Raw genomic sequence first — 9454 nt, forward strand, 5'->3', positions numbered from 1 at the left:
TCATAAGAGCCCTGGTAATAGTCCCATCTTCCTCTTTCTTTGCTCGAACTTGCAGAAAAAGTCCAATAACTAAACAGTCTTAATATTCTCCAACATGGAAATAACCGGACCTCAGTTCCAACTCATGTCTTCAACGGAAGAATCCTCATTCTTTTTGCTTGTCAGCACCTAGAAAATGCAGATGAACAATCCGTAACTTCTATTTAATATCAGCATAATCTACTTCATAACGGGCGGGTAACCATGATCCCGGGTGGGATAATCCTCGCCTCCGTGTCCTTAATAGAATTGAAAATTCTTGGCGCGAATGCTAGCTAATTTTTGATTCTATTACAGGACCGGAGGCTTCGGATTATGCTAGTTTCGCTGGCCCGTACTGACGCTGTCAGCTGGAACTGTTAGTCTCTGTTGTTTTCAGCATCGAGGTAGCCCTGGACAGAGTATCTGACTCTTACGGCTTGTGTTTTTGAGATATTTTTGCAATTTTCAGAACATCCTGCAAAGTATATATCGTTAAGTACTTTATGGTGGATTCTTATTGTTTTGGTCTTGCTTTGGATATATAAAAATATTGGATGTTTTTCTAAACTGGTGAGGTGTCCTTTTGTAGTGTCTTCACTGTATTACTGTTGGTTATGTGCAAATGCTTTACACACCACCTCTGAGATAAGCCTGGCTGCTCGTGCCAAGCTACCAAGGGGGTGAGCAGGGGTTATTTTAAAAGTATATCCCCCTTACCCGGACTAGGAAGAAGGGTCCCTACTTGGACAAAAGTACCTACCTCTGCCAACTAGAGACCCCGATTTCTAACAACGTCCCACTCTGCTGAATCTGAATACGGCCAGTATTCCACTCACTTAATCCATTTCTTTTCTGACAACCGAGGCAGTGGAGGGGTTAAGCCCAGCGAGTGAGGAGGTCAGAGGTTATGGTTTATTCTGTAATGGGCAGAGGGTGGAGGGTTGAAGTGACAGAATGATTCCCTCGGGAGCATCACTACACTAGGTTAGCAGAACCTCAGCCCCACAATTAGTGGAAGTTTACTTTGCGTCTTTAGATCCCGGGAGCTTTCAACTCCGCTCGTGACAGAAACGAAATGAATTCACCTTTGCATACATTGCATTTCTGTACATTTGTAGCCTTCTATTTTAAATGCATACAGCAATAACTTTGAATTCTCTTTCAATCCTAAATTCAAAAGTGTTCGGCTTCTGGTTTGCATCCTCTGTAAAAATTCAAAGCACTGTGTTGTTTATTTTCTCTTTTTATGCAAAATTCAAAGCTAAATTATATTTCCTCTAGAGCCGTGTTTTATTCCTGTGACTACGGATATAGAATGCTCGTAATTTATATTTCTAACAGAAGTTGTAGTGACAGTAGATTCGTTTGTCATCACTGTGGAAGGAATGCCTTCATTCTGTCGTTTCAAACATTTTAGCAATTTACTATGCGTAATGACTAAAACTCCAGGATCTACAGCTTTGAAGGGATTCTTTTAAACCTCAGGAGCCAAATCCCGAACAAATAATTTGTTAATACACACTGTGTGCCTGTTAGTGTGTGATAGGACGGATCAGCTCCAGCCTGGCATTTCAGAAGTTTTCTGTACTGGCCATTAGACCAAGTCACTCCTGCCCCGCGCTGCGGGTTCATGGGCAGCAATGCCTCATGGTCCGGGCCACTGGAATTATATTGCAGGAGAGGGCCAAATTATGCGGCAGGGTTGAGTAAATTACGTGGCAAGAAAAGTCAAATTATGAGGCATTATGCAACACATTTTTTAATAGTATTACTTCATTTGTTTGGTCATTTTTACCCTCTTCCATGCTCATGACGGATCCCGGCCGTCATGAGTCACGGTGGGCGTGTGCGGATGACGGCCGGGAGCCGTCATGACCATGCCCGCGATTGGAATCTTCAGCACTGCTGCGGAATTCATGCCACAGCGATGAGGTTAAACTTGGCAAAACTATCTGGACATTGGATGCACCCTGTTAGTGCCAATTTAGTACCCAAATTTAGCCATAAGCAACAGAAAGTTGACCATTCCAGCTTTGCAAAGGGCCTTTCACCACCATGCAGCAACATGTGTCGCTGCATTTTAGTAACTTTTGAACCATTTGAGTTACAAACAAAAACATTTTTGTTAAAATCTGCAGATTATGTGGCAAATGTTCGCAGTGTATAATTATGCAAAAATCACAGCAGCCGCACAATCACATAATTCCAGTGGCCCTCTTTATGGTGTCATAGACTCACCGCTTCCCAGGATTGCTCTGTGAAGACGGGATGGCCTTATCTACCTCCTCAGCCATACCTGGTGTTTGAAAATGGTCACTTCTCCTTTGTTCCTGCATTCCGCGCTCCCAAGGACATTGCCTCAGATAGGCAGGGTGGTATTTTTCTTTCATGGCGGCTTTCTTCTCTTGGCCTCTGTTTTGCCTCCCCTCTCCTTGGTGTCTTGTGATGCCCTAAAGAGTAGCGGAGCCATAAGCACCAACATCAACCTTACTACTCTCTCTATATACAAGGGATTAACACGTACTGAATGCTGGTGGCCTTCAGGGCAGTCTCAAAAGCTTTGCTGGCACCTATTGTGTCTCTAGAATTTGTAGAAAGGCTGTCTGTCTCAGAGGGAAAGTGGAAAAATTAGGTGGCTCCAGAATCAGCTCAGCAGCAGCAGTAAACTTAGCAAGCAAGCAGGGCTTCAATACCAAAACCCGGCGTCCGGTCTCAGGGCATAAGCCACTCCTACACAAAAGGGGATACAAAAACTATTATTCAGCAAGACCCAACAAAAGTATGGTGGTGCCATCTGCTACTGGGATAGGTTCTCCTCCAAAAAGTATAATGTTCTGGACTGTTGATGTAATTTATCAGACTAGTGGATACAAGATATAGGGGTGCTTTTCTGGATTTTAATTGGTGGATACCAGTAGAAGAGATGACCGTCTTGTCCAATTTTGGTAACCTTTTCCTACCTGTTCATTCTCTTTCTCTACCACAAAGTCTATTAAAGAAAAGTAAGTCCTGGTCCCCAAAAATGTGTGTCAATGCCAATCATCAGCACAAATTAAGCACTGCATGTTAATATGTGAGGATCTGTAAACTCTAATTAATGACTTTTGCAAATAAATAGCACATGATGCTTTAGGACAAAGAGGAAAACACGGACCAGAATTGATCAAGTTAGCCATCAAAGTTTAACATCAGCACTGCACAAACACGACAGCATGCAATTAGTTTAGATGGACATGTATGCATAGTGCGCATGGGCCTCACATCATGAGGCTGACTAACAGTAAATCCTGGTTAGGTGTTGCCTACTTGACATCTTTTACTTGTCTGTTGTCAGCTGCCTATTGTTGATATTAACAGTACTTGTCATGGGTGTTAGGACAGCCCATTGCTTAGATTTTGATGGCTTTCTTGTCAGTTTCACTTGCTTATCTCTCTTTCAATGGCTTTCTTTCCTCTTCTTGTGTGTATCCCTCTCCTGGACCAAAGTTTCAAAACCATCCTTTTGATTAGACAACTTATATCCTTCTACAGCTCTACACAAGGAAACTATTTTTTGTCTTTTGCTTCCAGCGCTACAGGGAAGTGTGTGAGGTTTCTAGCTCTCTCTCCATCTCAGACCCTCATCCTCCCTCACGCTGTGTTTTGTGCCCACCCGAAAGCTTGTCTGTTACTTCCCCTGTCCCTCCTCTTCCCACTCAGCTTTTATAAAAACGTTTAAAGACCATCCCCCACCCTTCACCATTTATCTTATCCCTTCCTGGTACTCCCATTGCTCATCGCACTTGCTTGCAGTGGCAGACGCCACATACAAAAAGTGGTGAGGCAGGTGGAGGGGGTAGTTTAATAATAAAAAAATTGAAGACTTACCTAAAGCTGCCAGTCACCTCCAACATTGTACCTCATTGTGTTCATCTTCCTGGTCCCAGCAGACACTGGGACAGGTTCACAGACTTCTTGTACAATCCCCGCTCTGCCCTCGTACTATGAGAGCAGAGCGGGGATTGGCCGGAGGAGGCTGAAAACGACGCTCGCTCAGGCACAGTCTGTATTGTTTCTCTAACCTGGCTGTTCAATACAGTAGGGCAGGGCTTTAATTGGGCCGGGTCTGACCGATGCTGAGCACCGGCAGTTTTTTAAAGGGGGCCTCGAAACAGGTCTCTATCGGGCTCTGTTTTGTGCCCTGGCACAGGTGGTCCATTTTATTCCGGACTGCAGTGACAGCAGGCACATCGATGTGCGCTGCTCACACTGCTCACTTCTCACTAGTGGAGAAGTTACTGCATGACATCATGCCAGGTGAGCGTTGTAGGGGTAGGGAAATCCTTTGAAGAGAATTATTTTCTATGTGGATTTCCCTTCTCTTTTTGTAACTCAGGAGCAGCAACATTGTCGTGGTGTCACCAGGGCTTTAAGTGGAAGCTTTTTCAATTTCATATACAAGCCACAGTCGCTGCCTATTTATCTTATGCAACTAACAACCATTGACAAAGCCAATAGTTCTGAATTGTTGTAGGTATGTTACTTGTTGTATCATGCTTTAATCAATGAGAGAGAGAGGACTAGATAGGCTAGACCGTATCCCCTGGGTTATATGTATCTATCAATAAGGACTAGCTAAGGTTAAGAGAAGTAGGAGACTCAGAGCAGTACGTCAAATAAAGAGAAACGTTGTTTTCCTTATAAAGCCCTCACCCACCGACCTAGTCGGTGGCATGCTTCATCATCGGGCCCACCGCAGTGGCACCGAATGTGCCCTGGGTGTGCTTCAACGCCAGGTGACTGCGGAGCTGGTATGTTGCTGAGTGTGCAGTGAGTTGGGTGAGAAGGGTGAAGTTTAAAAGCTATACAGCTGGTCCCAGTACCCAAGGGTAAAATATTTTAATGAACTGGGCCTCTGCTAGCGGATAAAAGGCAAGTAGACGTTGATTGGAGTGCTAATTATGACCTCCAGCGTCTAGTGTGGTCTACATGTTTCAGCCAGTGCCTTATAGATTTTATACTGGCTTTCCTCAGGACCGTTTTAATATGTGCAAAACGTGCAGATTAAATAATAAAAATTAAATTATAGTGGTTGTGTTATCTTTAGGCTAAGTGAAGCGCACACTAAGGCGCTATAACTGTTAGAGGGGGATTCCCTCAAGCTTGACTACACATAACACATCGGACAAAGACAAGACGTACATGGTAGAGTCATATTAGAATGGTATTTGATATACCACATCATGTGCTGGCTTATAAGGTGGTGTGCGACCTATAATCGGCTACTGTGGGTTCATGCCATGGGCATGAGGCTGGTGAGGGTTTTTAAAATGAAACCGATAGTGGTGGTGGTGGGCTAGAGAGCGTATTTACAAGGTGAGGTACAGGTAAGTATAGTGCTAAGTCCTCACTCAGTTTTGTCTTGTAAAAAGCTTCATGGGTCGCCTGGCAGAGAAAGAGACCCTGTAAGAATAGTAACTTGGTCACAATATGTCCAACCTGTAGGGAGAAAAAGTAGTGGCTTACCCCATTCGTGGCTTTAGCGGTTCTATTTTACTCACGAGTGTTGCAGTCTGGTTCCTCCTTGGACCTATTCGTCCTTCCGCGGTGCCCGTTGTGAGAGAGGAGGGCCGCCCGGTCTCTATTTGTAGTTTAGTTAATTGGTTTCACCTGCATTTGGTGGAAAGAGAGGGAGGGATGCGTGCGCGCTGTTTGCATTGTCATGATTGGGCTTCAGCGCATGGGCAGGCCCTCCTCCTATGGCCCAGCCCCGCCCACCCCTCCCCTCCCAACACATGCTGGCTGAGCCAGCTCCTGAAAAATAAAACGATGAAAGAACATCATTTTATTTTTCAGCTGCTGGCTCTAAGCAAGTGGGGCAATGCTCCTCGGCCATTGTCGAGGAGCCGCCCCTGCCCGCTTGTACCCCTAGCCTTCCACTCGCTCAACAGTTGTCCCACTGATTCGGTCGAGCCTAGACAGCGCATGCACTGCCTGTAAGACCTGATGTTATCTCTTATGTTGATTTGTGGCACGTCCATGAATTGCCATTGGCTGGTAACAATGGCATTCTGAAATGGTGGCATTTCATTGGTGTTCATCCCTTCATTCTCTTTCTGTTCCCACACCATGGCGATTTCACATATTGTTTCCTTTGGTCGTCCCAGCAGACCTCTATCTCAACTCCTCATGCTCCTTCACATCACGATGGCCCCTCCTCCTGCCTCCCATCGGGGAATGCAACCCATCCTATCCTTTGCCTGTAGGGAGAAAAAGTAGTGGCTTACCCCATTCGTGGCTTTAGCGGTTCTATTTTACTCATGAGTGTTGCAGTCTGGTTCCTCCTTGGACCTATTCGTCCTTCCGCGGCGCCCGTTGTGAGAGAGGAGGGACGCCCGGTCTCTATTTGTAGTTTAGTTAATTGGTTTCACCTGCATTTGGTGGAAAGAGAGGGAGGGATGCGTGCGCGCTGTTTGCATTGTCATGATTGGGCTTCAGCGCATGCGCCGGCCCTCCTCCTATGGCCCAGCCCCGCCCACCCCTCCCAACACATGCTGGCTGAGCCAGCTCCTGAAAAATAAAACGATGAAAGAACATCATTTTATTTTTCAGCTGCTGGCTCTGAGCAAGTGGGGCAATGCTCCTCGGCCATTGTCGAGGAGCCGCCCCTGCCCGCTTGTACCCCTAGCCTTCCACTCGGTCAACAGTTGTCCCACTGATTCGGTCGAGCCTAGACAGCGCATGCACTGCCTGTAAGACCTGATGTTATCTCTTATGTTGATTTGTGGCACGTCCATGAATTGCCATTGGCTGGTACCAATGGCATTCTGAAATGGTGGCATTTCATTGGTGTTCATCCCTTCATTCTCTGTCTGTTCCCACACCATGGCGATTTCACATATTGTTTCCTTTGGTCGTCCCAGCAGACCTCTATCTCAACTCCTCATGCTCCTTCACATCACGATGGCCCCTCCTCCTGCCTCCCATCGGGGAATGCAACCCATCCTGTCCTTTGCCATCCCATCATAATGCTTCCTCATGACAAGGCATTCATTTACTTTTTAGTTTACCCGAGTGTCTCAGCTTTAGCATGTTCAACTATTTACAAATACAACATTGTTTAATTTCCTTTTATGTTGTTTAATTTGAATTAGTATTTAATTTGTTACATCAAAGAGGGGAGTGACACCAAGTTTCGAACTGTGGTCTCCAGTCCCAAAGTCGGCAGCTCCTATGTTGTGCTACATTCAGCCACATGCAGCACTAACTATAAAGTTTGCCATGTTTAACGGCGGTCCGAATGGGCGAAAATGTGTAATATTGATTCTATAAAACAAGCATTTGCAATGCAATAGGTCTTGCAATTACCCAAGTTTGAGCTATTGGCATTGTAAATGATAATTCCTTTTATTTTTGTTTGTTTTTTAACACATAAATAAAAGGCATTATCATTTACAATGCCAATAGCTTAAACTCGTGCAAATGCGAGACCTATTGCATTGCAAATGATTGTTTTTGTTTTGTTTTTACCTTTTTTTTTGGAGTGTATGTTTTTAGTTTACATCTCCAAAATGGCATTTGCCATCTTGGAATGATAAATAAAAAGAAAAATGCCCCTCATGCATGCCTCATCAACCACACTTGGGCCTTCATTTGCGTGATGATGCATGTGAATGCGTGTACCCACGCGTAGATGCATATACATCATTGCAGGGCTTTTTTGGCTGGTGCTCTTCAGCACTTCAAGAACCTTTTTTTTCTTCTTGCTCATGATAAACAGAATCAGCAAAAAGCATTGGCAAAGGCAATAGGTCGCATTGGCAACGCCAAAAGGTGAGATCTATTCCCTTTGCTAATGAGTTTCTACTCCTAGTTTTTAAATTAACATTACTATGCATGTTGAGATTTGAAGTTTCTGATTATAAATATTCTGATACAAGTCCCAGCATGCTGTTGGTTCAAAAACGGTACAAAAGGGGGTGGTGATGGATGGAGCATCTGAATCAATCAAACACTCACAACCAGTCAACAGATCTGTATTTAATCCATCACTGTTCTTTAGCCCACTCTTCCACCCAAGTTCAGACATGGCCATATGAAAATCAGTCTGACCCTGTGCCTCATGGGAACAGTCCAGCCCGAACTTCCAAGCCATGCCTTCCCTGGACCGGAAACAAGCTTCCGAGGACCGGTTTCTGGCATTTCAGCCGTCTTCAACCCGGCTTGCTTGAATCAAGTGGCAAAGTGAGCAAGGGACAAACGTCTGAGCATACCCTACCAACTTATGGAGAACAAAGCGGTACAAAAGGGGGTGGTGATGGACGGAGCATCTGAACCAATCAAACACTCACACCCAGTCAACAGATCTGGGTTTAATCCATCACCGTTCTTAAGCCCACTCTGCCACCCCAGTTCAGACATGGCCATATGCAAATCAGTCTGACCCTGTGCCTCATGGGAACAGTCCAGCCCGAACTGCCAAGCCATGCCTTCCCCGGACCGGAAACAAGCTTCCGAGGACCGGTTTCTGGCATTTCAGCCGTCTTCAGCCCGGCTTGCTTGAATCCAGTGGCAAAGGGAGCAAGGGACTCACGTCTGAGCATACCCTGTTAACTTATGGCGAGCAAAGCGGTACAAAAGGGGGTGGTGATGGACGGAGCATCTGAACCAATCAAACACTCACACCCAGTCAATAGATCTGGGTTTAATCCATCACCGTTCTTTAGCCCACTCTGCCACCCCAGTTCAGACATGGCCATATGCAAATCAGTCTGACCCTGTGCCTCATGGGAACAGTCCAGCCCGAACTGCCAAGCTATGCCTTCCCTGGACCGGAAACTAGCTTCCGAGGACCGGTTTCTGGCATTTCAGCCGTCTTCATCCCCTTTTGTATTGCGTTGGTTCAAAAACAGCACGGTCTAAAAGTTACCCTCTTAACATGGTGCCATGTGACAGCCATGTGAAGGTGGAAGCTGTCTGTGGGTGAACCACAGTTCAAGGGGACTTCTGTTTGTTCCACACCCACCCGCAGAGGGATACTGGACTGCTTCTCAAACTTTACAAATCAAACCTACTACTTACAGGTCCGGTTTATAATTTGTTATTTTAAATTGTTGAAGTTGTGAAAGTTGTCCTTGGGTCGCTATAGTTAAGAGATTATTGTCTCAGTGTGAATGCAAGATGGAGACATTTGACTAATCCATCTATTTTATTATGGTCTCCATTACATTAAGACGGAAGTGGTATTTAAAGTGGTACATAGGCAAAAGCTTCAGTGGAAAGTGCTATAGATTTGTATGTGCTTAATGCATTTGGATATGTTCTCCATAGTGCAAACTCCACCCAGCAAGGCACTGCTTAATTTATAAACAAATAAGTACCAAGGTCCAAGGGATTGCTCATGAGGCCACTGAAGGTTGTGCTACCGACTGGAACTGCCATGTGCCAGCTCAAA

General features: G+C 45.3%; 1 long non-coding RNA gene across 1 annotated transcript; it reads right to left on the bottom strand.

The window, feature by feature from the left end:
- Window positions 1-4971: 4971 nt before the first annotated feature.
- Window positions 4972-5606, bottom strand: LOC147677933 (uncharacterized). Its single transcript, XR_015302573.1, has 3 exons — window positions 5562-5606; window positions 5412-5463; window positions 4972-5167 (listed from the first exon to the last, which is right to left on the bottom strand). It is a non-coding gene; the product is annotated as an uncharacterized LOC147677933 (long non-coding RNA).
- Window positions 5607-9454: the final 3848 nt, after the last annotated feature.

Source organism: Lissotriton vulgaris, chromosome 12, assembly GCF_964263255.1.
Source record: "Lissotriton vulgaris chromosome 12, aLisVul1.2, whole genome shotgun sequence".
Classification (NCBI taxonomy): domain Eukaryota; kingdom Metazoa; phylum Chordata; class Amphibia; order Caudata; family Salamandridae; genus Lissotriton; species Lissotriton vulgaris.